Source organism: Anomalospiza imberbis, chromosome 6, assembly GCF_031753505.1.
Source record: "Anomalospiza imberbis isolate Cuckoo-Finch-1a 21T00152 chromosome 6, ASM3175350v1, whole genome shotgun sequence".
Classification (NCBI taxonomy): domain Eukaryota; kingdom Metazoa; phylum Chordata; class Aves; order Passeriformes; family Viduidae; genus Anomalospiza; species Anomalospiza imberbis.
In genome coordinates, this window is record NC_089686.1 from 60,448,929 (window position 1) to 60,475,859 (window position 26,931).

General features: G+C 42.5%; 1 long non-coding RNA gene across 1 annotated transcript; it reads left to right on the forward strand.

Annotated features, from left to right (window-relative positions):
* LOC137476699 (uncharacterized) lies at nucleotides 1-26,721 on the forward strand. Its single transcript, XR_011000533.1, has 3 exons — nucleotides 1-35; nucleotides 25,395-25,598; nucleotides 26,641-26,721. It is a non-coding gene; the product is annotated as an uncharacterized lncRNA (long non-coding RNA).
* The last annotated feature ends 210 nt before the right edge of the window (nucleotides 26,722-26,931 follow it).

A 26,931-nucleotide genomic window follows, 5' to 3' on the forward strand; every position in this document is an offset into this window, starting at 1 on the left:
CTGCGACACCTTCCCAGCAGGGATTTCCCCACAAGGTAAGTGGCAGAAATTTCTATCCTGTGCTGGCAACTTCAGAGGACAGAGATAGAGAAATAGGACAAAACACCTGGAGGAAGAGAGCTGTTGTGTTGGCATATCTTGAAGCAACAGAAGCATGGGAAGGTTGGAGTTGAAAGGGACTTCTAGGGGGTCATGTAGCTCCAAACCCCTGCTGTGGGCAGAGACACCTTCAGAAGCCAGGTTTAGACTGTGACATTTTTCTTTGCTGCTTCAAAGCACAAAAGATGAGAAAGAAGAAATTCTGTTTCCAAAGGCCTCACCTTAGCTTTCTGTATTGAAGTAGTGCATAAAGGAGTTTGGATTGTCCTGAGGAGGGAGTGCTTCAGGAATTTTGTTCACAGATGAGGCTCCTTTTCCAGCACAGGTAGGGCAGGCAATATCCAGGTGGGATAGAGAGTGGACAGCCAGGTCTGTTGTTTGAATATGGTGGCTCTGACTGCTGCAGGTACTAAGCATGGACTTCATTCTAGGTGGTGTAGTTGGGCTTCATTGCAGGCATTCATCTGCTGTGAGTGAGGAAGCTTCTTTGTGCCCTTTGGTCTTGGTTTTCTGAAGGAAATGTGAATAGCTGATTCCAAATAAGAACATGTAAGAGCTCCTGTGATGAGGGTGTAAAACAGCCCATTCAGATTTACTTTGATGATTAAACTACTGCTTTTAGTACAAAATGCATAGCAAGGCAGTCATTTCTATGCATGTTCTAGGGTGGTGTATTATTGCATTTTAACACTTGACATGAGCATAATTTACACACAGTCACTGCTTTGTCTCCCATGAAAAACAAACCCTCTACCAATAGATGCAGGAAATCTACTAAGGATTTCCTGTTATTAATGTTTATGGCATTTGTTGTAGTGCTGCCTGTTAATTACCACATTTAAGAGCGTGCCCTTCTGCTGGTGAGGGGTAGGCATCTATTTGAAATGATGCTTCTGGAAAGAATGTTGACACTAATTCAGCATTGCTGCATCTGGAAAGATGCTGCTCTCAAGCAAAGTGCAAACTGGGACTAAGCCTGCTGTGAAAAGTGACACTAACTTGGTGTAAAAATGGCTGTGGGGGAGAAGCAGACCCCCAGGTTTCAGAGGCTTCTTGCAGTCCCAGTGCAACACAAGTCAGTGAGAAAATAGGCCATGTGTTGGAGGGAGCACATTTGCGAAGGCTGTGAGGCAGACACTGGTCAGAGGAGGGTGTGTGCAAATCTGAAACTCTGTCTCTTGCCCTTTCCATCCTCCAGACAGTAACTTCCCCCTCCTCCTGTCCCAGAGGCGTGCCTCTGCTGTAGCCAGGCATTTTACTGGGTGTGCAAAACTTGCTGGGCAAAGAGCAGTGCTTTCTTCTGCCTGTTTTCCTTCTGAAAGTGCCTCTAACCGTTTATTTCTTCTTTTGGCTCTCCTTCATGCTTCTGTCTGTCTGTTTCTTCCTGTTTGAGTGGAAAACCCAGCTGTGTCTCCAAATTCAGACACTGCAGTCACCAGGGAGTTGTGCATGGCCCTGCAAAGGGGCATCACACAGGTGGTGGAAAGGTGGCATCATTCAGTGAAAAGAAAAAAAGTCAAGGAGTCCCTAACTTGGCATCATGCCCTCTTGCTGCTCTTGTTCCCTGCATCCCCTTGCTGTCCTGTGGCTGGCAGGCAGGGACCCTGGGCCTGATGAGGTGCTGTGCACTTGTTAAGAACTTGTAGCTACCTCAGGGGTGTCTGAGACATGGCCAGCCCCACTCCTGTATGTTTTGATTCTGTGTGCTGCTCTTCAAAGAGTGGAATTATTAGGTTCTCTGGAAAAAGTACAGTTTGGCCTATCTTTATGCATCTGTCTCTTGTCCTGAGTACCATGCTGCTGTGGATGGGATGCACTCATTTAGTTTAGGAAACAGGGATAGTGTTTTACATGGGTATTATGAATATCCATCCAGTCACATCCTCAGCACATATAGAACCAATGCTAAGAGTCTAAAGATGGAAAATGATGCACACACAGAGAAGAGTAGCTTTATCTAGAGCAACTTTGCTGTCAGGGGAGGGATGGGGACAAAATAGTGTTTCCACTGCAGTGCTGGAAGTATGAGCCCACACCAGAAAAATGATAACCAGAACTGTTTAAACCTGTAGGTACACAGTTTGTACCCCATGCCCAGTGGGTGCAGCTGTGCAGGACAGGTGAATGCAATTGAAGGTAACGAGCCATGGAGTGCCCAGGTGTGCTGAGCAGCCACAGGGGAGCAGAGGCACACAGGTGCAGTGCATCAGCAGGAGGAGATAAAAGGGTGGGCTGAAGGACAAGAGACACTTGCAGCCTCCTGAAGTGCTCGGGTGTTACTCTGTGTGGGTTGGAGCGTTCTGATGAGGTAAGGTGTTACTGTGTTTGGGGAATGCTTAAAGCCTTCTGAAATTGTGTGGTGACACTCTGTGTATCGTGGCCATCTCAACTGTGACCTATGCTGCGACAGAAACCCTCCCATGGGTGCCTGATTCTGGAAGATACAGAGTGCTGGCAGAGCCTGTGTCCTGCTGCAGAACATCCTGCCAGTGCCTCGGAAGTGGTGGAAGTAGAGCATGAAAAGCAGACCTCCAAGCCCACCTGATGCTGTGTGGCTGTTACCTGGCACGGAGCGATCCCGGGCTCCCCTGGTGTTCCCTGTGCCATGGCTCATGTAACCTGTCAGGGTAACGAGAGCTGAGCACAGTGCCTGGGCTCTGCTCTGCCAGCCAGTGCTTCTCGCTGAGCTCTGCCTGCCTGCCAAAGCCCAGAGCTTGCTTCTCTCGTCCTTGCTGTGGGTTTGGGATGATAAACCAGGCACCAAGTTTCCATCCCCATTCTTGTTCCTGAAAAAGGCCTCAGCTTCTCGTTCAGTCCCACATAACTGGACCTTTGGACTTGAAAATAATATCAGACTTTCAGTTAACAAGATTTGTCTTCAGGACTTTTTCTTACATTCTGCTTTGAGCATTGTTTTTACATGCTCCTAAATTTGATAGGGCAGTGGGAATGACCTGCACATGGAGATGGCCCTGGTATTAAAAACACCTGCCTTTGGTTTACCATGTGCTCTAAATGAGATGCAGTGCAGTTTTTCAGGAGTCGTTCAAGTGTGGTCCCCATAGGTGTAGGCTGGCTGTGTATCACTACCTTTGCCACAGGAGATGTGATCCAGATTTGGGAAGAGTGTCTGGCCTGGGTCTTCCTGAATCAGTGTTTTAGTCACACACAGAAAAGCACTGGGGACTTTGGCTAAGGCTTGCCGAGGCCAAGAGGAACGATGAAATAAGCGATGAGAAAACCAGGCCAGTTCTGAGTTGGAGCCGTCAGTTTCCTGCAGGTTGGGAACTCCAGAGCCATCCTTTCTCCCTCTCTCCGTTCTCTCTCCGTCCTCTCTCCATCTCTCCGTCCTCTCTCCATCTCTCCGTCCTCTCTCTGTTCTCTCCCCATCCTCCCTCCATCCTCTCTCCGTTCTCTCTCCATCTCTCCGTCCTCTCTCTGTTCTCTCCCCATCCTCCCTCCGTCCTCTCTCCATCCCTCCGTCCCCTCCCTCCGTCCCCTCTCTCTGTTCTCTCCCCATCCTCCCTCCATCCTCTCTCTGTTCTCTCCCCATCCTCCCTCCATCCTCTCTCCGTTCTCTCCCCATCCTCCCTCCATCCTCTCTCCATCTCTCCCCATCCTCCCTCCATCTCCCCATCCTCTCTCTGTTCTCTCCCCATCCTCTCTCCGTCCTCTCTCCGTTCTCTCCCTCCATCCTCCCTCCATCCTCTCTCCATCTCTCCCCATCCTCCCTCCATCTCTCTGTCCTCTCTCTGTTCTCTCCCCATCCTCCCTCCATCTCTCCATCCTCTCTCCGTCCTCTCCCCATCCTCCCTCCATCTCTCCATCCTCTCTCCGTCCTCTCCCCATCCTCCCTCCATCTCTCCATCCTCTCTCCGTCCTCTCCCCATCCTCCCTCCATCCTCTCTCCATTTCCCCGTTCTCTCCCCGTTCTCTCTCCATCCTCTCCCCGTCCTCTCCGTCTCCCTGCGAGCAGGCAGCCCGCACTGCAGCAGCCCCACCTGCTGTCGGACGGGCAGGACGCGCTCCCTCCTTGCCTGCCGGCTGCCTCTGCCGTGGCAGCGGCTCGCTGCGCGTCTCTTACCGCCCTCTGCCACCCTCCTGCTCCCTCTTTGCCGCCCTCGTGTTTGTCACCTCTTGTGTTGACTCTAAGGGTATCTTATCTCTTTACTCTGCTAAGTAAATTTACACACGCCCCGAGTGCTTGATAGTAATAACAACTCTAATCTTGGGCTTTTACCAGCATTTGATTTCGAGAAGTCTCCGTGAAGAAAAAGTTACAAAGGCAAAGATAGAACTAAGGTTCTTGAGATGGTTTTATTCTAAACTGAGGAGGGTGGCTTCATGTGTTCTGAAGTTTTTTTCTCTTTAGAAATGAGAACACCACATACAAGTCTGCCCAGAACAAGAAAGACAATAAATGAGACTTTTTAATTAACAATACTTGTAAAAGGACAGGGTGATAAACGATGCATTAAAGTACTTTTTTTTTTTTTTTAAATTGTACTGCTGCTTTTATGAATTTGAGTACAGTGATCAAGAGTAAGGCCACAGATTTACTTTTGTGATTTTACACCACAGATTTACTTTGAGATGAGGATGCTTTTGGAGGAGGAAAGGATTTTTATGTCTACAGGCTTTTCTATATATCTATATATATAATTTTTATCTATTTAAGGACAAATTCTGCAACATACTTCAGCTCATGCCTGTTTTCAACAACAGTTTTGTTTTAGTCAATTTGGATATTGCTGGATCAGGATCTGGACCATCAACTTTACTTCCCCTAGGGAAAAAACCCTACAGCTCCAGTGATCACTATCTCCCCAGGTATCTTATTTTGGAAGAGTTTGTTAGCCTATAATGAGGCATACTGCATTGAGAGTAGGGAGAGACTCAAACCAGCAATGCTTGCCTCTGGAATGAGATTCCAAACATTTTGTTTATGAGGATACTTTTGATTTGTGCATTAGAAATGTGGAGTTGAGAGTGCAGGCATGTGTTGTTGTTCCTTCTTGTAGGATATGGTATGCACGCGTAGAAGTAGAGTGAAAAAGTGTTGTTATTTAGGTTGGAGTGTGGGAATAATTGATATAATTTGTTTCCAAAGCAGGTAGAATTGAAGTTCAGGCATTATCTGAGATGGACGAAGCTTTGTCCAGGTTACCTACTCTGCAAAAACCCAGCAGAGCGGGCTCCAGCTGACATTGGGGAACCCTTTATATTTGTGACATAGCATGTGTTTTACACCTGGACTTATAAAATTTTTATAAAAAAATCTGTTATTAAGCCTCCATATGTCATTTTGATGGGTTGATAGGACAGTTAATAGACAGTGTTGAGCATCTGCTCATTACCTGCACATTGAGAGTTGGATTCATCAGCGAAGCCAGGTTTTAAAATATTATAAAACAAAAAATGCTTAATCACATGTCCTGAACACACAACAAAGGTGTTTCTTTTATTCATGAATATAAGGCATGTCCTCACAAAAGATAATTTAGACCTTAAGTTTTAAAAAGGGTGTTTGGATTTCTTAGACGAGTAAATGTTTTTGCCAGTGTCTCTGCCTGATCTGCTTTGTGCCTGTGTAACCCAGCAGGGAGAGCACAGCACTTTTTGATGTTCTCAGACAGGGTGAATGCACCTTGCTTTGAAGATGAGTGGTTCGTGTGCCATGTGCAGGCTCTCCACAGAGGTTACACTTTACCCCACAAGAACTTAAAATGTCAAAACTGCCACAAAGTGCAGCAAGTCCAGAAACTCAGTGCAGGATGTACCAAATAAAGAGGAGAGGGAAACATGTAGCTGCTGCTTTTCTTGATGCCTTTTGAAACATGACCCTAGGTCACATTTACACCTTAGAAATGACCTATGATAGACCCATATAGATATATAGAATGTTTCACTCAGTACTAGGTTACTGGAATTGGAATTGTTGTCTTAGTATAAAGCATCTTAGTGGGTACTTCTGATTATCAGAGTCATTGCAGTGGTGTGTAGCAAGTAAGAATGTGCCCTGACTTTACCTTACAGGCAGGACAGTCCTTCCCTTTCTAGGAATATTAGATTCATTTATCTTGGGATCCAGCAGTACCTAGGCTGAGGCATCTGGCAGCAACAGCTGTGTGGCAACTCTGTGTTTTGGTGTCTGTAATATTCCTATATGAGTGCAAAGTAGATTCAGATGTTTGGAAAATGGCAAAAGGGATGACAAAAGTACGTTTTTGTGAGGAATTCAGTAGGCAAGTGGGTCATCCTTTACTTTGGTTCTAAGTAATGTAGTAAAGGCTGATGAGCAGGAGTCTGGACCTCTGAAGGATGAAGCTTCACTACAGTCTTTGTGGAAAGTCTTGTTTCTGTTACTAGCCACAGCTCATAACCAAATAGAGGACTCTGAAGTGATTGGTTCATCTTTTCTTCAAATGCTTGTTAATAAGTTGGAGACTTTTTATAAACATGGCAGTTAAGCAAATGTATGATCAGGTCTGTGCACGGGCTCCTGTCAGTCTGCTCGCTCAAGAATGTGGCAAAGAAAGTGTATGGAGTGGTATTTCATTGTTTACCCAGGGTTTCAGCTAAGCATGTTAGAAAGGTCTGAGTTGGCCAACAATCTGACTATCCCTAGATTACATGGCTGAGGTAAGACTTGCAAGAGGAAGTTTTTAGTTTATTAAATCTACAGCTAGGGTCGGGGAAAAAATACACAGCATTCTGGGCACATGAACCATCCTTCGGGCACTTGAGAGGGATTGATGGCAGCATTTGCTACGTTGAAAGCTCAGGGGATGTGAACTTATGTCTGTTTGGCTCAATTACTGTGCTCTGAGCAGTGTAATTTAAATATTGTGTGTTTCCGGAAGGTTAACGTTGCTGGTACACTTCATGCTCTTCACTGTAAAAAGCAAGCACTCTAAAAACAAGTGACAATCTCCCATTTGCACTCTGCAATCAGTGAAACTGTTCTGTTAAAATCGAGATTTTCAAGGCTAAAGTCAATTAGAGGGGGGAGGGAGGGTTTCTTAAATTTGTTAGTCTGCGTAGGACAGACACAGAAATGACACTGTAAGGCTGGCAGTATGGGGCAGGCCAAACTGGGGGCTAAATTTATTTATGTAAACAATACTTTGAGGGGAAGAGCTGTGCCCTGGGGGCAGAATTGCCCACCCTTGCATGGTTTAGAAACTTGTCAGAGGTCTGCTGTCAGTGAGGCAGACGCTTGCTGAGTGGTGTGACACAGACATCAATTCTGCGGCTTCCCTGGGAGCTCGGTGCTGCCGTTTCCCTGGTGGCAAAACCCGTGTTCAACCTAGAGCCAGCCTTGGTTTTGCTGGCAAGGAGTAGCTCCGTGTGCGTGCCCTGAGGTCAGTGTCTGTCCATGGGATCATGAGGATAATCCCTTTTCCAGGCACCCTTACACATTGCTGTGCAGCAGGGAAAGGTATGGAGTATCACACTGATATTTATTTATATCAGTTTCTAGAGCAGCACTAGCACAATCCCAGTGAGGGAGGGCAGAAAATGGGTTGCTGTGCAGCTGGTCATTGCACAGTGAATTCACCTGAGCTATTGCAATAACTGGTTAATTTAAATGTAATTTAAAGTGAAGCTCATTTTGTGCTTTTTCATTTTAGATGCTATTACCAGTTTCCTCGCAAAGTTTTGGAAGTCCAGCTGTGAGTAGCAGACTTCACAGAATGGCTGTAGATAAATATATATATATATCATATATATATTTAGATTATCTTCTTGACTTCCAACCACTTCAATGAAGTGGCCCCTGATTTTTATGTTACAGGACATGGCAAAAGATGCACCTGCCAGTTTTATTTCCGTTTTTATATTGTTGGAAGACGTTTGGAAGTTTGATCTAAGTATATTCCCAAAAGTTGAGATGCTCCTCTGAATCTTTCCAATTTGCTGGAGGAATATTGTGATGGAGTTTTTTTGCTGAAGGGTAAAAAGGTCTGAAAGGTCCATTTGAGACTTACAACCTCTGATTCCTGGAACTGAAATGTAGAGCCCAAATTATGAGCACCTATATGGAGATTTCCAGTGAGCTCAATGAAAATCTTGTATGAAATATGTTCTGTCACATGCTGTGTTGTCTTCTGGGCAGATCAAAAATATCAACATTCCTCATGGAGTAACTCTATTTTTGACTCAGTAGCAAATGAGCAGGAGCTGGACATGACATAGAATGGAAAAGAAAATGAAATATGAACAAGGAGAAATCTTTCTTTAGCCATTTACAGAGTAGCCATTTGTCAGCATCTGGGAAGTTCATATCTATTTTAAGGAGCAGAAGAACATCTGAAATGTGCCACTCATATGTGATTTGAGTCCTAAATGTACCTTGTGGTTATGAGTGTGTCTTTAGCATATTGCAGTGTCCTGCCCCAAAGCCTTTTGGTCACATAAACTTATCTCAGATTTAATTTTCTTTCGGTTGTAGTATTAATTCAGGGGTTGTTGCAGTTTGTTTGCTTTAAAAAAACCTGAGTGATTATTTTCTTTGCATTTTGCAAACCTCATCATTTTGGAATCCTAAATGAACTGTTAAAAGAACTATTTATTATAACCCTATTATATGGATATATTTTGACAAAGGATGTGCATGAGCTTGATGGTGCATCAAAGCAAAAAAACCAAAATGGGCTTTGACTTTAAGGAAAAGACTTGAACCACTGTCAAGATCAAAGTATATTTCATGTAGTGGAGTACTGATTCAGCAAAGCATGTAAGAAAGAATTTCAGACACAGTGAGCTTTGGTGACAGCCAGTGAACATGATTGCATTTACTGCTGGGATTCTTGCTTCTCAAAAATCCCAACCAAACAAAGCAGTTGCCAACAATGAGCCATCAAAAATATAGTAATCTTTCTTCATTTTCACATCCTTGCACAGCATTCCTTACACAGTTTGCATTATCCATAACGAATTGCTTTGATCAGAAGGACTTAAAATTTTTAAAGTTCCTGCATTTGCAGAGCTGTTTCTCTTGGTAAATGTGGCTGGGTGACGGGAAATAGCTCGTGTGCTTTTCCATGTCCTAGTAATCTTTTACTCAAATAGTAATGTTTCATGCAATAGCCTTACTGCTCCTCCTCCATCACCAGGAGTCTGAGAATACGCATGCTGACACCAAATAAATGAAAGCAGTACTTTTTTTTCTTAATGGGAAATGCTCTGGTTCCCTACATCCCTCTTTGTTCCTCAAGCAGACCAGTGAGGGCTTTCAGCCAGACAAATGTTTTATGGCAATAGCGCTTTATGTTTTCGTAGCACCCTTCTTCTAAGGGTCTAAAATGCTTTACAGCACTAATAAATTAAGCCTTACCACATCCTATGTGGTAGGTAACTATTCTGCCCCTTTTATAGGGGCCAGACTTTGTGGAATAAACTGAATTCACCATGCCAGCACACTGTGAGCAGCCATTTAGGGTTTCACCCCAGAATGATCGTGTGAGTGCTGTCTACAATGGAGTCTATAAAAGAGCTATCTGCCAGGCAAAGCACTAGGACTTTTAGAAGCAGTGTTTGTCTTGGGACCTTTTGCAGAGAGCTTTAAAAAAAATGTGAAGAAAACTGTGATTAGACACCAAGAAAAGTCTCAGAAATAACTGAAGATTAAAAACTCTAATAAATGATGAAATTAAGGCTCATCAGTCTGGAAAGAATGGTAGTGTGGAAGATGGTCTGAGGAATCAAAGGAAAGGTTTTAGAGTGGAGGAACCATGACTAGATTTTCTTTGCTGCAATTAAAAATGTACAGGAGCATTTGGTCACCCCATAATAGTTCAGCTGAGATTTAAAAAAGTCATAACTTTGTTAACCATGCTCATTCCCAACCTGAAATATAAATAACTCTAGGCAGCTGCACTGACTCAGGTTTTAAATCACAACTGAGCTGCAGCTCTGGATGGTTAAATGAACAGCCAGAAGACTTTTAGCAATGTATTTGTGTCTGAAATGTGAGTGGTGAGACCCCACAAGCCCACGTAGGTGTGTTAAACATCTCACCACCTCTTTTGCTCGTGTCCCTTTGGAGTCTGCAGGGACAGTGACCACTTAGGTTTGAGGGAACACCAAATCACGGAAGAAACTGTGACACCAAGCATGTAAATCCTCAGGACCAGAAAAAATCCAAATTACTTTCAAAATTAAGCTCTGTCATTGTAGGGACAGGCATGTGGGGTGTGATGGTCTGGATTAGCTGGGCTCAAGACATTGTTCAGGGAGGGACCCCTCCCAGGATAAATTAACATCATGTGATAAACTCAGTGCTTCTTGGCATGCTTGTTGTTAAAAAAAAAAAAATCATATCATACAGGGATAACCTCATTATTGTGTTAAGATGAAGCACAGAATACAGGCACCAAGGAATATCTTCTGTTCTGAAATATTCATAAGTTTTTTTGTTTTCTTTTTCTACCGACACAAACAGTCAAAAAGCAGCCTGGAGGAAATGTCCTTCGCTTTTGGAAAATGAGTTGGTAATTTATTCACATAAGGCCATGTAGTCATTTTGAATTAGCACATTGTGGAATCTACTAATAAAAAGAAGTCAGTTTACATTTTAAACAACCTTTAATATTTGTAAAAGTAAATATCCCTTAATTTCTCAGCAATTTAGATGTAATGGAAATTGTCAGAGATTTTAATTTCTCCCCGTTTAGCTCACTCACAATGGCTGTCAAACAGTCAAGTGATATGACGTAAAGTACTGCTAATCGTTTCAGCACAAGACAGTACTTCAAAGGTAAGGCAAAGGATGTGCAGACACTAATGAAATTTTATTATCAGAACATAGAATTAGAATTGTGACAAGAGACAATGGTTGCAGTGACATGCAGCTAGAATGTTAAGCTTCTGAAATCTCCAGGCTGAGTCTCGCAGACAAAAATAGCTAAAGCTACAGACTTCTTAATAGTCTGAAATGGAAATTGAATGGGCTCAATTAATCAAAGGAACAAACCGTAGGAGATTACAAAAAGGGCTCATTCTCTATTTTCAGGCTATTAACCCGCGTGGCCGCTGTGCCCTGTTTATGATGGTGCGGTTTGAAACCCAGGTGTTGCTTCTCTGGGAGTACATGTTTTTGTAATTCATAGGAAAACATGGAAAGCTCGTCAGACTGCGTGGTGTGATGGTTTCTGTAAGCACCTGCTTTGGCAGGCCCTACCTAAACTGAGTCTTATTTCACATGATCAAGCCAGTTCTGTCTGTGAAACAGGACTGCATATTTCTGGAGATATGTGAGCATAAGGACTTTGCTTCAGAGCAGATCACTGGTGCCCCCCAGCTTATCCAAGGCAAAACAATAAATTTAAATTACCTATGGGCATCCCTTGCTATTTTGGTGTTCACTAAAACAGTATCTACGTTACAGTAACCTGTGAGAATCTCTCAGGTGTTAAAGAAGTCACAAGTTTGATGTTAGTGGGTTCACTTGAATTGAGTCCTAAAATATTTGTAAAGAAACTGTGATTGTCCTTTTCTCTCCTCATTCTTCTAATTCTTTGAACTGTGCTGTGTGTCCTGTTGCCTTGTGAACCTCGGCAGCTGCACGGGTAAATAAAAAATGCCGCATGGAATTTATTAGGTTTGCTTCCTTTTGTATGTGAGTTAAACTTGGGTAAGAGGGATCAAAGCCTGGAAAGTTCTCTCTCCTTTGGGGGGCACCTGTACTACACTGATATCAGGAACTCGGTCTCTGAGTCTCAGACTAGTCCCGTTTACAATGCCATCAGAGATAAAATAATATTTGAGAAGGGTTGAAAACAAAAGATAGCCATGGTTATATTCTGTGTTTTGGGCCCTTTTAGAGAAGGTCAGTTTCCTTGGAGTTCTGAGCAAGTGTAAGGGCTTTATGAAAACTCAAACCCAGCATGGATGTGATAGTAAGGAGCTCTGCTGCAGCTTGCACAGGACACATACCAGGAGGTCTGCAGTGTCAGGCACTGGCTTTCGTTTCTCCACCTGCAGAGTGGCTATTGGCACTGGGAAGGACACAGGAGTGTTTGGAGTGTAGAGCTGAGACTGGAAAATTGTTAGTAAACCCCTCTGGTTGCACTGGTGTCCTTATAGTACAGTTTCTAGCTTCATTTTAAACGGGGGTGGAAGGTGTACTGTTCTCTTTAGGAGATAATCCTGCACTCTGACGGGTCTCTTGGAAAGAGGGGAGACTTTCCTCTGCATAAGGAAAAGGTCACAAAAATCATGGAGTTTCTTAGCCCTGCCATAGAATTCCACGACACTGGCAGTAACAACTGCTTTCTAAATAAACAGGCAGGGCCACAGTGTTTATCTCGAAGATTTTGGTTTGGCCTTGCAGGAAATTCCAGGTTTTGAGTCCTGGTCAAGACTGCTTGTATCTTGTGCTTTCTGTTCAGAGCTCTTGCCTTTTTGTTCCAGGCAATGGGGCTGTATCCCACTTTCCCTTCCCCTGTTCTCTTCCTACAGTGGATACATTTTATTTTTCCCATTTTCTCTTGAAATCTTCCAGTTTTTTCCTGTCTCTCTTTGATTTTCTATCCGTGTAGTTTTTATTCTTGCAAAGGCCATCTCCAGAGTCCGAAAATAGGTAATTCACGTTCCCTTGTGCTATTCCCTGTGCCACACTGCCACTCCCCTGCCAGTGTGGAGTGTAAACATGTAGGGATTCAAGCTATGCTAGTACAGATGCTTGCCAAGGGCAAACTGTAACCCAGAGTGCTTGATCATTAGCTGAAAGCAAACTGCACATCGGACATGCACATATGTTGTCTGTTTACAGTTTTGATTCCATTGCTAAGTTATGCAAGTCTACCAGTCAGGGAACAAAACCAATGCCACATATGTTTGGTGGGTAACCAAAAACGTGATTTGTCCTCACAATAAAAAAAAAGAGTGGGGGGGAGAAGAGTCAAAAGCTTGTATTCCACTCAGCAATGCAATTTGGAACAGACGTGACAAGTGGTTTGAAAATATTTTGGTTGTTGTGTTTCGTAGTAAAAGCAGAGCAAATTCTGAATGGGCAATGCTCAGCTGTGTTGCTGCAGGGAGAGCAAACATTGCCACATGGCTCGTGCCTACCCTCAATATCTGCACCAAACTGCTCCACAGAATTTGCCTGCGAAGGAGCAGCTCCCACTCAGTTTCAGAGTCTCACAATTAGTCCATGTGCAGTGCAATGCTTTGGAAAACTGGGCAGGAAAGGAATCCTTATGACTTGTTTGTTCAGGAAAGAAGTTCTCTCTTCTCCTAGCCTTCACCTGGAGCTGGAGGTTCTGGACCATGGTGATGTAGCCTCTATCCCTCAGCTCCAGTGTGCTGGGGCAGCAGCTCTCTCCTCACTAATGAGGGTGTTGAAGGATTAATGAATTGCAGACTATAATGTTCTTGTGGCATCTCAAAGATGTTTAAAATGGATGGATCTGTAGTGCTGCCTGTGGTATCCACTGCCAGCTCCTCTGGTACCTTAAAGCCCCCAGCAGTGATGGCAGGGAAACCTTATGGGAATGTAGAGTCTCACCTCAAGGGGAAAGAGTGTGACTGCCTGGTAGAAAGCTTCTTCTCTTCCTCTGGTATTCTTGAACAAAATCCCTTGATCTGCAAAACCTCTTTCATGAAAAAGTCACAAATATCTTGGGAGGACTGTTAATTAGACAAAAGGGGATGCAAGTAAAATTCGGATTAAAAATGCGTTCTTACTGGGAGCGAGAAATTGTTGTCCTGGCAACAACAAGCATCTGTGTTTTTCTCTCTTCTTTTAATCTTTTTTTTCCCCTCCTATTTTTTCCCTTTTCCTTCTTTTTTTTCTCTTTGTCTCTTCCTTTTTCTTTTTTTCTTTTTTTCTTCTCTCTTTTTCTTCTCTCCCTTTTTTTCTGTCTTTTTTCTTTTATTGGGAGAGGGACCTTGCCTTGTATTTGCAGTACCCTGCAAGAGGACTTGCAGGTTTTTAGCTGTTCCTGTGAGTTATAATGGTCAGGGCTAGTCCTTCAAGCAGAATTTCATGCAGCACTCTGCAGGGGAGGTCTTGATACTGATTTTATTTTCTCATGGGACTCAGATTGGTAAAAAAGTGGCCTTGCAGAATCAAGTTCATTCTTGGATGAGAAGGTCTGTTGTAGACCTTCAAATTTTAGTTAAAATGCACTTACACACTTAATGGAAACAAGAAGTTCTTGGGAATGAAAAGCTTTATATGCAGAAGGAAACTGTATGGAACTTGCTTCTATTCAAATTAAGGAGGCTCTTGGCAGATGAATAGAAAACTGCAGAGTTTATCTTAGTGCACTGGTACTAGTATTGTGTATTGGATTGGGATAAACTATTAATTATTAATCCAAACCTTTCCTAACAGAGTTGAAAAGGCACAGACAATATTTTGGTAAGGGGAAAAACCTGGAAATTGTAATAAACCTCCTCCCTTCACCTTTAATACAACCTCTTGGTTTTTAATTACTCCTGTAAAGTGGAGCAATCACAGCATCCTCCGGTGACATTTTCAAGTTTTCTGTCTGCTCCACTTACGAGAAACAAATGGGTCTGCTCAGCTCCATCTAGATTGAGTTTTTCATGAAGTCATTACTTCTGTCACAGGGACTATTTTCAAATTGAAAAATCTGAAACAATAAATGATGGTGAAGCAGTTAATAACTGTTAAGAAATCACATTTGGAAAATTGCATTTAAGCAATAACCTTTCTCCCTGTAATTAAATGACAGAAAGGTCCTGGTTTTAATTAAGTCAGCAATTTATAGTTATGAAGCTATACTTCACTATGCAGATTAGAAGATGATAGGTCACAGAACACCCTGAGTGCATTTTTAGCGGAGCTGATCTGGTAATTACTCCACTGTTCAGTGGTGACCACAGTGAACCGTATCTCTAGATTAAACAATTTTCTTTTCCCTGCTCCATGATGTATAACCAGGATGAGTAAATGTACCACTAGGACTGCATGGAACATCTTTAAATTAAAATGGATTTTAAATGAGGGGGCATGAGCGAAGAAAGTAATGTTTGAAGAACAGCGGTAAAAATGAATGGGCCACTAGGCAAGTCTTGCAAGCAGAGAATATATCATTGTTTTACAGGGCTTTCTATCTTGTGCCTGAATGTTTGCTGCAGATTTATGAGGAAGTAAAATGCTAATGTTAGTGTATTTATAAACATATGATGGGGGTTTCATCTATAATTTATTCCCAAGCCCTGCATTATGCAGCCTAGGAAAGAAAATGAAATGCTGTGTTGGACAGCGAAAGGGTTCATTAATACAGCTTTCACATTTTATTTAACTAACCCCTAGCTCATATTACACATTGATTATTACATTGTGAGATGGTTTTGAACGCTTATTGTGTTCTGCTCCTCAGGCCTTTTGCTAGCTACTTCAGGAAGGTCTCAGCAGCATTCCACTCTTATTTCAAGTAGCACTAAGTATATTCATTTGGCCTTCAGGCACATCAACAATGTATGTATATTTATGGATTTTATATTTTTTTTCCCTTAAAGATTTTGGGGGAAAGAGGTAGAGTACAGTGTTACAGTTTATTAGCAATATGTGTTATTTTAGTCAGATACTCAGAAATAACCTGTATTTGGGTTGTACCACAGAATCGGTTCCAATCAAATGTAACCACTGGAAGCTTTGCTGAGCCAGAGTTTGTAAATAAGGGATATTCAAATAGCACTTTAGTTCACAGTTACTGTTTCTTTTTACTTGTAAACAAACTAACTCATTGACCAGAATAACTTCTTTAATGGTCAAATTAGCTATCAGTGTAAATTGCCAGCCCTGTGTGGAAATCTTAAGATTTGCCAGTACAGTCTGAAATTTACTTCCCAAGCTCAATTTTCCCATGTATTACAACTGAGTGCTTGTTGAGGGGGAGGGGTGGCATGTGTGGAAAGGGATGAAAAGCCAGTTACAAGATGATATTTATGAAAGTGGACATCAGTAACTATTGACATTAAGTGAAGACAGCAGATGATGGTTTTCAAGTTTACTGATACAAATGCCTGTATGCAATTCCTTTTTACTCTGTTTGCTGGGTGATTGTTTTATTTTTATTCCCAGGTTTTTTTAAAACCTTATTCTGATTCTCTCTGACTTTAACAAAAGGGGCTTCAGCCAGCAGTAGGCAGTGGCAGGATTATGTCAAGTTTGAATTTTTCTAAAGAGGGCAAGGAAAAGAAAGGCAAAAGTAGCATCTCTCAAGCACAGTTACCTTCTTCCAGGTTTTGAGAGGGATTTTTTGGGGGGTGGTGGGTTTTTTCCATACAGTCATAACATATTTGCTGGGAGCATCAAGGAATTATATACAGCACTGAATGAAAGGTTTCTATCATATGCAGTAGTTTAACTAAATGAGAAATTGTTTGAATAATGATCAGCCTGAAAAAGTCTCATAGAATCAGATATCTTAGGAAGTTTCTTCTTTTAAAAGAAGGTAAATCTCCACTATAGAAATTCTGGAATGCTGAGAGACTATGAAAAAGGATGGAAATCCTTTTTCCTTTCCTTTTTTTTTCTGTTGATGGGATTGACATTTAATTTAATTGATGAGAGATTTGTAGTTTCCCCACACACACATGCACACACTCCCCTCCACTATGTTTGTCCTGTATGGAAAGAAACAAGCTCAGCACCTCCTTTGTACACCTACCTGTATATAACTTTATTCTGAGGCACTCATATGTTCACAATGAAGTTTAGGGATGGTTTGATTTAAACATGGGAGCTGAGCAAGGGGTCAGCTCTGTGGCTGCTCAGTGAGCAATGGGAATTTGGCCCACTGGTGATCCAGTAGACAAAACGTATTTTGTGCACTCTACACAGTCCTGGGGAAGCTGGGCAAATAAAATAAGCAGCAGTTATTTAGCAGAGGCATACCTTGACATATTTTCACACCACTCTTATCAGAAGCCCCCAGTTTATAGGGTAAGAACATCTTTCCTTTAACAGTTGGCTCATCTTACTTCCCTTTACATCCTTGTCTCTTTCTTTTTCTTGTTCTGTGTTTTTATGGTATCTCTTTTCTTTTTTTGTCCTTTTCTCTACTGCTCTTTACAACCTTCAGTGGGTACCACAGCATATCAGGGTGAAGACATTTCAGAAAGCTGCTGTCTAAAAGCAATCCAGTGCTGCAGACCTAATTTTAGGTATTTTTAAAGATTTTCTTTAGCAATGTGTGACATTTGGAATTTAAAGGGTAGGGATGCTGCAGAGCCCTAATCCCTTGAAGATGTAGCACAAATAATGCTTTCTGTATAACACATATTCTGACACTCAGAATAACCAAAAATCCACACACATCCAAGCTCCAGGGTCTGCAGTCTGATAGAGCTCTGTGAAACTTGAAGCACAGAGATGAACACCTACTCTTTTCTAGCAATTAGTCTTACACACCAACTTCTTGTTATCAACAGAGCTTCTTATCAGCTCACTGGAAGTTGTTAAAGGCACATGGTAATATGTGAGATTTTAACTGGCTTCCACAGAAATGTGAAGTTGTTCTCAACTCCTGTGTTAAGACAATTATCTAAATCAGGATTTGTTTTATTGCTTCTGAGGAGCATGAATTTACCATTTTGCTTTCTCCTGAAACAGCTGGAATTACTTTCTCTTGGCGGTATAGATTTCCTGTCACTCCTTGCAGAGTCTAAGGAAGTTCATGGCAATATTCCCTGTAGACAAGGCCTTTAAAATGGCTGTCATGAGGCATGGAGATGTAAGGTAAATTGATGACAGAAGAATTATGTGTGGGATTTACCCTTCAGTGATCATGTACACCTGCCTTGTAAGGACATCCAGGGCAAGTCTCCCTTCGAGACATCCCATTCTTCCTATGTTACATCCAGAAAAGAGACACACAATTAAGGTGGGCAGGAAAACATTTGAATTATGGAGAGGTACATCCTTCCTGATGTGTTTGACAGTAGAAATCAGATAAGGAAAGCTGAGGAATTCTTATATTCTCAGGGGAAGAAGTGAATATGAATCAATGTGACAAAAAATTGTCAAGTGGTGCCAGCATGCTTTGGAAAAAAGCAGTAAAATCCTTTTCCCTTCATTTTTACTATGGAGTTCTTGAAGAACACCTTTTCAAGTTCACTTTAGGCATGGTAGCTTTGCAGAGAAGCCTACTGGAAAATGCTGGAGTACTTTTACCACACCATGAATCAGAATATTATCTTCTCTCTCAGCACTTTTCCTACAGGCAAGGGTGGTGATACTTACACTGACTTTCCAGTGATCTCTGCTGCTGCTCAGTTTATAATCTGAAATTCTGCATCTAATGTTGAAACAATTACACTGATCAGTTTTAATTATTCCATTGGCTCACTGTGGTGTTAAGAAGCAGCAGAGTGCAGGGATTAGCATGATGGGTATTAGCATTTTCCCATTTCCCCCCTTTGGCCAGCCTCTCTTTAATGACATGGAGATTACATATTTACTATTTCAGTTAGGAAAGCCCTTGTGGGTGGAGCAGAACAAAAAAGCTGTGCCGGAGTGCAGGAATATTGAACATGAAAGTTGCAGTGACCACGATTGCTCACAAGGAGTAAAGTCCTGAGCTGGGATGGGCAATGAAAGCTGTTATTAGCAAATAACGTTTTCCTGGGTGCATCGTGGGCTCATACATACTCATCTCCATATTTAAAGGCTGTTGGGAGCTCTGAAGCCTCACAGCATTTTATTTCCAGGACTGAAGTGTCACCACCGTGGGTATTTTGTTACTGTTAGTGTTAACAAATTTTGGGGTTTGAAAGCAAAATGTGAAACATTTAGAGTCTAGGTAAGCTAGATTATCCATTGTGGTGAGGTTCTTCCTGAAACATGAAGCTCACCTTTGAAAAGCAGGCATTCAATCAACTCTCTCTTCAGGAGGTCAGTCAGGACATGAACTTTTAGAACTCTACAGTCTGTTTGGGCCAGTGTGTTTTGGGGAACAAATTAGAATAATTTTGTAGGAATTTCAACAGGTGCTGAGGATCAAAATGGAAAGCCACAAACATCAGGTCCCTGTGCACTCCATTCTGTCCTGTAGTGCACTTAGAACTGTCAGTCTGGACTGCTAGGTTTGTACAGCAAAGTACTGGATTTCTTCCCCTTAACTTTGATGGGAAAAACATGAAGTTTGTTAATCCTAAACCCTCCCAAAATTTTAATTTTTTTCTTCTGTCAAAGAGAGTCAGTTTTCCTTGTGCCTATAAAAGTATTCAGCCTCCTCATAGGAGGATCCTCAGACTCATAGTATTTGGTCTCTGCCTAAAAGCTGGAGAGTTGACAGTGGCTATTAAAATATTGTGTGTTTTGCTGAGCAGCCTGACAGTGCCACCAATAGATCCTTTAAATTCTCCCAGTTTTTTGAAATCTCTCTTGGAGTATTTTACTGAATTTCCTGCTATTGTACTTGTAGAAAAAGTGATCAAAGAAGCCATGACACAACACACTTTTCTTAGGTACTGTTGAAAATTGCCAAAACGGATCACTTATACATCAAAATCCATCTGTTCTTCTACTCTTAACTGTATTAGTTTGAATAAATAGCAGAATCATCCTGATATTATAATAAGATCGCATGTAAAATTTCAGAAACAGTCCATTAATGAGAAATTGTTGCTCCTTGTTCATCCAGAGGGGTCTCTGCCAACCTTGTTCCAAGGGCAGTCAGTAGTGTCATGTTGTGTAAGTGGTCTCTGTTACACTGTGCTCCCTGTATGAGCTGCAGACTTCACAGCAGGGTACTTTAGCTTTGATTGCATCACTCGTGTCTGGCAAGAACAGGACATCTCAAATGCTGTTTTTACACTTGGCAACACCCAAATGGGAACTGCAGATTGTGTTTGCTATGTCTCACCTCAGGTGTGGTACTAAAGTGCAGTTGTCTTTGTGCAGAGTCCCACCCTTAGCTGCAGTTTTGCCTGGCTTGGGATGGAATTTGTGCCCTTTTTTATCTGGCCACAAATGTCATCTAAAATGGCAGCATGTATTGTCAACTGAGCTTTTTTAATTTTAAGTTTTCTGTCTGTACTGTGAATGTATAAAGAACCTCTTTAAAGCATTTCTTCTCCAAAATGCCCAATGTGGGTAAAGCCTGAGTGTTAAATATATTATATAAGGGATGACATTCACCTTTCTTTGTCCCAGCACATTGCTGTGTCCCCCCATCAACCCACTGGTGTCGGGGTCGTGTTGGCAGGACCCCAGCAGTGTGAAAGTCCTTTTTTCCCTAGCCCAGCAGCCAAAGAAAAGGTCTGGAATGCGTGAAGCTGAGTTTTCAAGGTTGTTTATTTCTTCTTATCTATAATAGTTTCTCTCTGACCTGCCGAGGTCCACCTAGCACAGAAGCCATGGCAGTCTGCCCCGGGCGTCTCCCACATTATATACTCAGAATTACGTGTACCATGTTTACTGTTCCCGTTCCAATACCCAAAATCTATGTTGGACAGTGTGTCCCTATCTTAGACCAATAGAAAAGTGTCACTATCACACAGAGACATGGAGGACAAGAGGAAGGAAGAAAAGGCTAGGGCACACCCAGATTCCTCCATCTTGTACCCCTGAATTACATTCTAAAAAACCCCAAAATTCTACTTTTTCACCCTGTGTCAATTCCCCTATTGCACTACTCGAGCCCTTTTGGCTTGTAATTGCTCATATAAGGTTGGCAGCCTCTCCCATGGGCTAAAATCGAAGCCACAGGTGGTTTTGACTTGTTGCCAAGGTCCCTGAGCCCCCTGCCAGGGTCTGGAGGCATCCGGAGCAGCCAAAGGGATGCTCTGGACTCCGACACACTGGGACCTGGTGAAGGTCACACTCTGTGCCTGAGTCACCTATTGAAAAGCAAGCACAGCAGCACACCGGGGGCACTGCAAAGCTGGTTGGCATCGGGGTGTTGAAGGGGCTTTAAATGCTAGAGGGCTGGGGTGCCATGGCAGTAGCTAGGGAAGTGACCTGGGGGCAGCCTTTTTGTATGGTCTCTTCACGAGTGGGTTGGCTGAAGTCTACAAGGTGAAAAATGTTCTCTGCCTCATTGCTGGCAGCAATCTGCAGCCATTTCTGGTACAAATGGACACAGCTCTGTTCTATTTATGGAAGGTTTCTGTAATGTGCTCAGGCCTCCCACTGACTTCAGTGAAGCTGTTCCCACTTACAAGGCTGGTGAACCTGGCCTGTGAACTCTGCCAGTCACTCATCAGGTCTGAGATACAAAGCCAACCCGAGAGCTGACAATATTTATGTACTTCTGCCTGAAGATTGCTATCTTGGGGTGACCCCAGCAAGGAAAAGCAATTTTGTGTGCTCAGACCAAAAAATCAAGTGCTTAATTTTTTCGTGGAAGATTTGTCCATTAACTTTAATGAAGCTTTTTTCTAGGCTTACCAGTCTGAAGAGAGCTATTAAATAAAAGGGAGAGAGTTTGCTTGCCAGGCATTTTCTCTGCTCCCTCGGTTCTGTTCCTTTATAACCAGAGAAACACTTTCAGCCATATATCTTTAGAGCAATGCTAACACTTAGTGACCAGTTAAGTAAATCCCACTTGTTAAATTCTTGTGGCTGCATTATGCTGGGAGCCTTACTCTAAGGGCCCTGTTCTGTCACTGCTTGTTTTTTTCCACTTCAGATGAAGTGACATGGATGGGATACACAGATTGGTGATGCAGGAGAAATCTTCTGCAACTGGAAGGTGGCACAATGTGGCACTAGAACTGTTTTTTGCCTCTTCTGTGAAAGGTATGATGCCTGGTGAAGGCTGCCCTAGAGCAGAGGCTGGACAGAGCTGAAGAATAAAGCAGGGATTTATTCAAAGGATCTCCTCCACGGATCCACCTTGGGCAGCAGCAGAGCCCAGCCAGGGCTGCACCCAAGATGAACCCAAATGGTCCCAAAATGCACGAGCGCTCCCGGGGGCTCTCACTGTGATCAGCTCTGCTCCACTGGCACACTGGAGTTCATTGTCCCATTCCAGCTTTAGCCCATGCAGTCCCATCCTGCTTGTTTTTCTCTCTCCAGCCCACGCTGTTGGTGCTCTTGGGCTGAGATTTGGGTCATTTGTCCTTGGTGCCCAGCTGGAGCAGGAATTGTTTTGTCTCCCTGCTCTGTGCAGAGAGCTCACCATCCCCTCGTGTGAAGCCCAGACCCACACACTAAAGCAGCACAGAATCTGAAAAACACAAATGCTGAAACCTGTGGTATCAGAAGCAGTGCCTCACCTCTGTGACACCTGCAGTGTCCCCTTCCTTTCACAGTGGTGGACATAAATGTCCTGAAAAACCTGACACATTCACGTTTGGAATTCCAGAGCTTCCTTGGGACAATACCTGTGTCTGCCAGTGTCTTTCTCCCAGACCAAAGAGACAAATGACTCCTCTGACCATTTCCCTGCCTTCTCCACAGGGAGTGTGTCCCTCCTGTAGCCCCTGCACTTACCAGCGCCTGACTGCCTTCACAAACACCCAGCTACCACATTTATCTTCCCCTGTTCCATGGGACTGAGGCCCGTGGATTCTGGATGTGCTCTGGTTTAAGGTGAGCACCTTCTCTCTACAGGTATCATCTCTCTTATAATCTTGCAAAAAAAAAAAAAAAAAAGTCCAGAGTTCCTTGGTGTACCAGATCTCTTATTTCAATTACTTAATACTGTTCACAAGTCATAGCTCGGAAATTCTGGCCTAATTTCTCTTACAAATTGCTTGTATGGATTTCTCTTGCTAAAAAATTAATTGACCATACAATAAACTATTTTCCCTTGAGCAGGGACTATTCTGTTTCCTATGACGTTACAGTAAGCTGTCTTTGGGCCAAATATTTAGAGGTATTTAGGTGCTTAAAGATGCAGGTAATGTGAATTTTCCAAAATACCTAGCTGCCTAATACACAGTGATTTCAGTGGGAGTTGCCATCAAAGAGCTTCTAAAAATCCCACTGTGCATCCATCTGCTCCTTGAAGCACCTGAATTCCTTTTAAAAAACAGGTCCTTCCCTCCATCAGTGGAGACAAATTTTATTTTTCCTAACGCAGACGGAGCTTCTTAATACATTTTCTCGGATATTGCCTGCCACCTTTAGCTTATTTTCATTGTTTTGATTATGATGTCAAGTCTAGTTGATGATCACGTTTATGCAGTTCCAAGCAGAGCGTGGGCACACAGCATCTATCCCTTATGACACGAACTTGGCACGGCAGCTCGTGTTAATAAATCAGGGCTAAGAGGTTTGTAGGCAAGCAAACTGTCAGGAAGTTACTGCAACTTCTGCGGTGTATTAAAGGATCTGTGTTTTGTTCTAACTTTTTAAACCCTCTTTGAGAACCGGTGTTCTGTTTCTCATTAGTGGGTCTTTGATCCAGTGAAAATATCAGTCCCTTGAGTTAATATTTCATCTGACTATAGGGCCATGTAATTTGCTACGACACTAAGTCAATAGGTCTCTGCTGGCTTACCCCAGCAGGACTTGTATGTGTAGGCAAAAAAATTCTCTGCAAAACAAGAATAACGTGGGTCTAATCAAGAATTTATTTCTCTGGTTAACCAAAGGAAAAAAAGTGGAGTGTGAACATCCGTCCATCTAGGCACAAAAGAAGCTTGAGGGAAAGAAAACACTTCACTTTGTATCAATTCACATTCTCAATTTAATAGATAAACAGGAGTGTCAGGACATGTACGTTTTGCAGGGCTGCAGAAATAGCAGTAGATTGATCTATCATTATTTACTGCCTTGGCCATCCTATTTATGTGCTTTCTATTATAATGTACTTGGAAACCTCAGAGGGTCCTTCTGCATTAACCTCCACCTTCTGTCCTCATCTCTCCCTCTGGCCACCCTGTGCTACATTCTGAAATTTTAATTCCCTTGCACAAGGTGCTACGGAATGAAAATAAACATTTGTCTGTGGAGAGTTTGCTGAGTCTGGAATATTCAGTGTGGCTTAAGCTAATTTAAAAACAAGTGACTAAAATTGTGCTTTTACTTTTTAAGGCTTTTCCAGCAATATTTCATACTATGGTCTCCAGAGGAGTGAAGCATTTACGAATATGCATTAATCCTCACTGGGAATTGATCCAGAGCTTGTTTTAAGCATATGCTTAAGTGGTTTGTTGAACTGGGGCCATGGCTGCCCAGACCCATCTCTGGATGGGATTTAATTGAGCAATGAGAACATTTGAATTCATTTACTTGTACTTGTGGGATTTGAAATAGATAGATTTATTTTTAAATAGTTATTGATGAGATTTACAAGGATTTGTGCACATCTGATATTTGGATTCACTGTGAGAGAAAAGGTCTAATCCTTGCTATGACTTTGCAAAAAAAAAAAAAAAATCTCTTTAGTGCAATATGTGCCTGATACTGTGTCTAAAGAACAAGCAAATATTTTGTTATGTTTTCACTATGCTGAAAATAGCCCTTTGTTGTGTGGGTTTTGAGCCTTGCTTGGTTTTGTCTTGGTATTTTTAAAATTAGTTTTATTGTGTGGCTTCCGTTTCTGTCCTGGGTGTGTGAGGAGGAAGGGCCCTGTTGCAGAGGAGCCTCGTGCTCTGGTTGATGTGCTAGCTTCTCACTGACCCACTGCAGCTCATTCATGAGTTGGAGCTCAGCTCTGACAGGTTGAATGCCCAGAGAGGTCCCTGATTAGACTGCCACTCCTAATATTCTCATCCCTGCAGTTATCAAGCAGGAAAATAGTGACAAGCCAATCTAAGCAGCGTGGGAAATGCAGAGTCTGAGAAACCAGGGACTTTGGCATCTTATGGCATTTCCTGAGCCCACAGTGGCATTGGGTGTGATAGCACAATAGTCTGGAGCAGAAAAGGAGCCCAGAACTTGGCAAATAGGAGGCAAGTCTCACATTATATTTGTGACTTTTATACTGCTGCATGATGCCTTACGGGGAGGAGAAGAATTTCAGAGTCCTGGGTGATTCCTTGGAGCTTGGCTGTTTTTTGGTTCAGTTGTGGTGCTGAAGAGATCTGACCCTGAAATTTCAGGGCCACCTCCTGAACTCCAAAATCTTTATTCATCAAGACAAAATTCTCAATAAAGTCACTTGGAGTTTTCCTCAGACTTGGAGATATCAGAATTTAATGGTCCTTATTAATTTTTATCAAGAGGATGATTAAAAGCTTATTTATCATCATAAATGGGGATTTCAGACCTCATGGAGATGTTCTATTTTACCAGGTTTTATAGTAGAGGAACACAGCATTTTCTGACTGACATGTGGTAAAATGAGATCTCTTTCATTTCATTTTGGCAAATTTATTTTTGCACTTGTTTTTCTTTCCCATTATTTGTTCAGATTTGGATCCCACTCCTGCCATTGTCCTGACTTCTTGATGAGTTTCCAAGGAACATTTTTAATGTCCTGGGCTCCCTGAATTCCCTGGGCCAATACCAAAGGCTGAGATGTATGCAGTTGGTCATGACATTCACCTGGGATTTGCTGAGGCCAAAATTAAATCAGATAAAGCTCCAGGTTGAATCTAGGTCTCCCGTGTCTCAGGTGAATACAGTAATGTCTTTATTCTATATAGCTTTTTTCCTTACAAAAAGTTAGAGTTCCAAAAAATATTTCTCTCTGACCTTACTCCTACCAAAAAAAAAAAAAAAAAACCAAAAAAATAGGAAGGGCGGGATTCCATTAATCAGTATTTTCCTGAGAATTTATTTGTCAGAATACTCCTGATTGATCATAGTTGTTTTCTTAAGAGCACCATTGCTTAGGCTCGTGCCTAAAAATATAAATTCTCCTTAGAATATGGGAAGTGCCAGGTACTTTAACAAACAAGGGACATGCCTCTGAAGTTACACACATCTAAACAAGGTGACCCAATAAATGTTTTATGGAGCAGAATTAGGAAAATAACCGCAGTAGCAATCCAGATGGATAAATGTAAGTCCCCTGGCTGTGGTGAGCACTTCCCTGTGCTCTTTGCTGTCTTTTTCCCCTCCTCAGTGCAGTGTTTTTAAGCTCTCTGGCACAGGGAGTTTGAGAGCTATGCTGGGCTGTGCCAATGGCAGACAGAGAGAAATTCTCTGTGTTTTACCACACACAGGGCAACGAATTCCCTCCCTATTCCTTTGAAAGCAGCAATACTTTAAACTCCAAGTGGAGTTGGTCAAATCTGTGAATATCTATTTTTTTCTGTGGAAGCTGAGGACCAGTGTCCAGGCATCCCTGTTTGATTCCATACACAGATGAACAGCTGGGTGTGTGGCTCTTGCAGATGTGCAGGTGAGCCCCATCCACAGCACCAGCTGGAACCCAGGCTGGGTGGAAGAAGAAAACAAAATAAAAAGATAATAATTGGTCTTAAGACCTTCTGATATGAGTTAAACCTTAGCAACAACTTTCCCCTGTTATAACCAGAGATATTCCCTGTCTTTGGGGCAGGGTGTTAAAGCATTAGGAAATTCCCCATGTTTAGCATTTGATCTAACCCCATGGTCCTCATTGTAAAATCAGTTTGCAAAACCCTCACAGCTTTATGCCTAGGCTGTGTGATGAGCTCCATAGCCCATCCTGCCCCTTTTGCTCCTTACAGAACTCATCCCTCCCCCTACATAAGGGAAAGAAGGTGAGGCCAGTGATCAGGGTGAAATCCTCAGCTTGAAGAGTAAAAAAAGAAATAAGGCAGGGCAATTGATAAAGTGTGGCAGGCCACACAGGTAGTGCTTGTAATAACCATTTAAAAATCACTCAGCTGTGTAGAGAGACGTGGGGGTAAAATAGGTGTGGCTTTTGTTGATTTTGTGACCATATATCAAGTGTTATGCTATCGAAAAGAGACTGCACGGTAAGGGTTTGGGGGTGGGGTGTAAGTGCAAGAATCAAA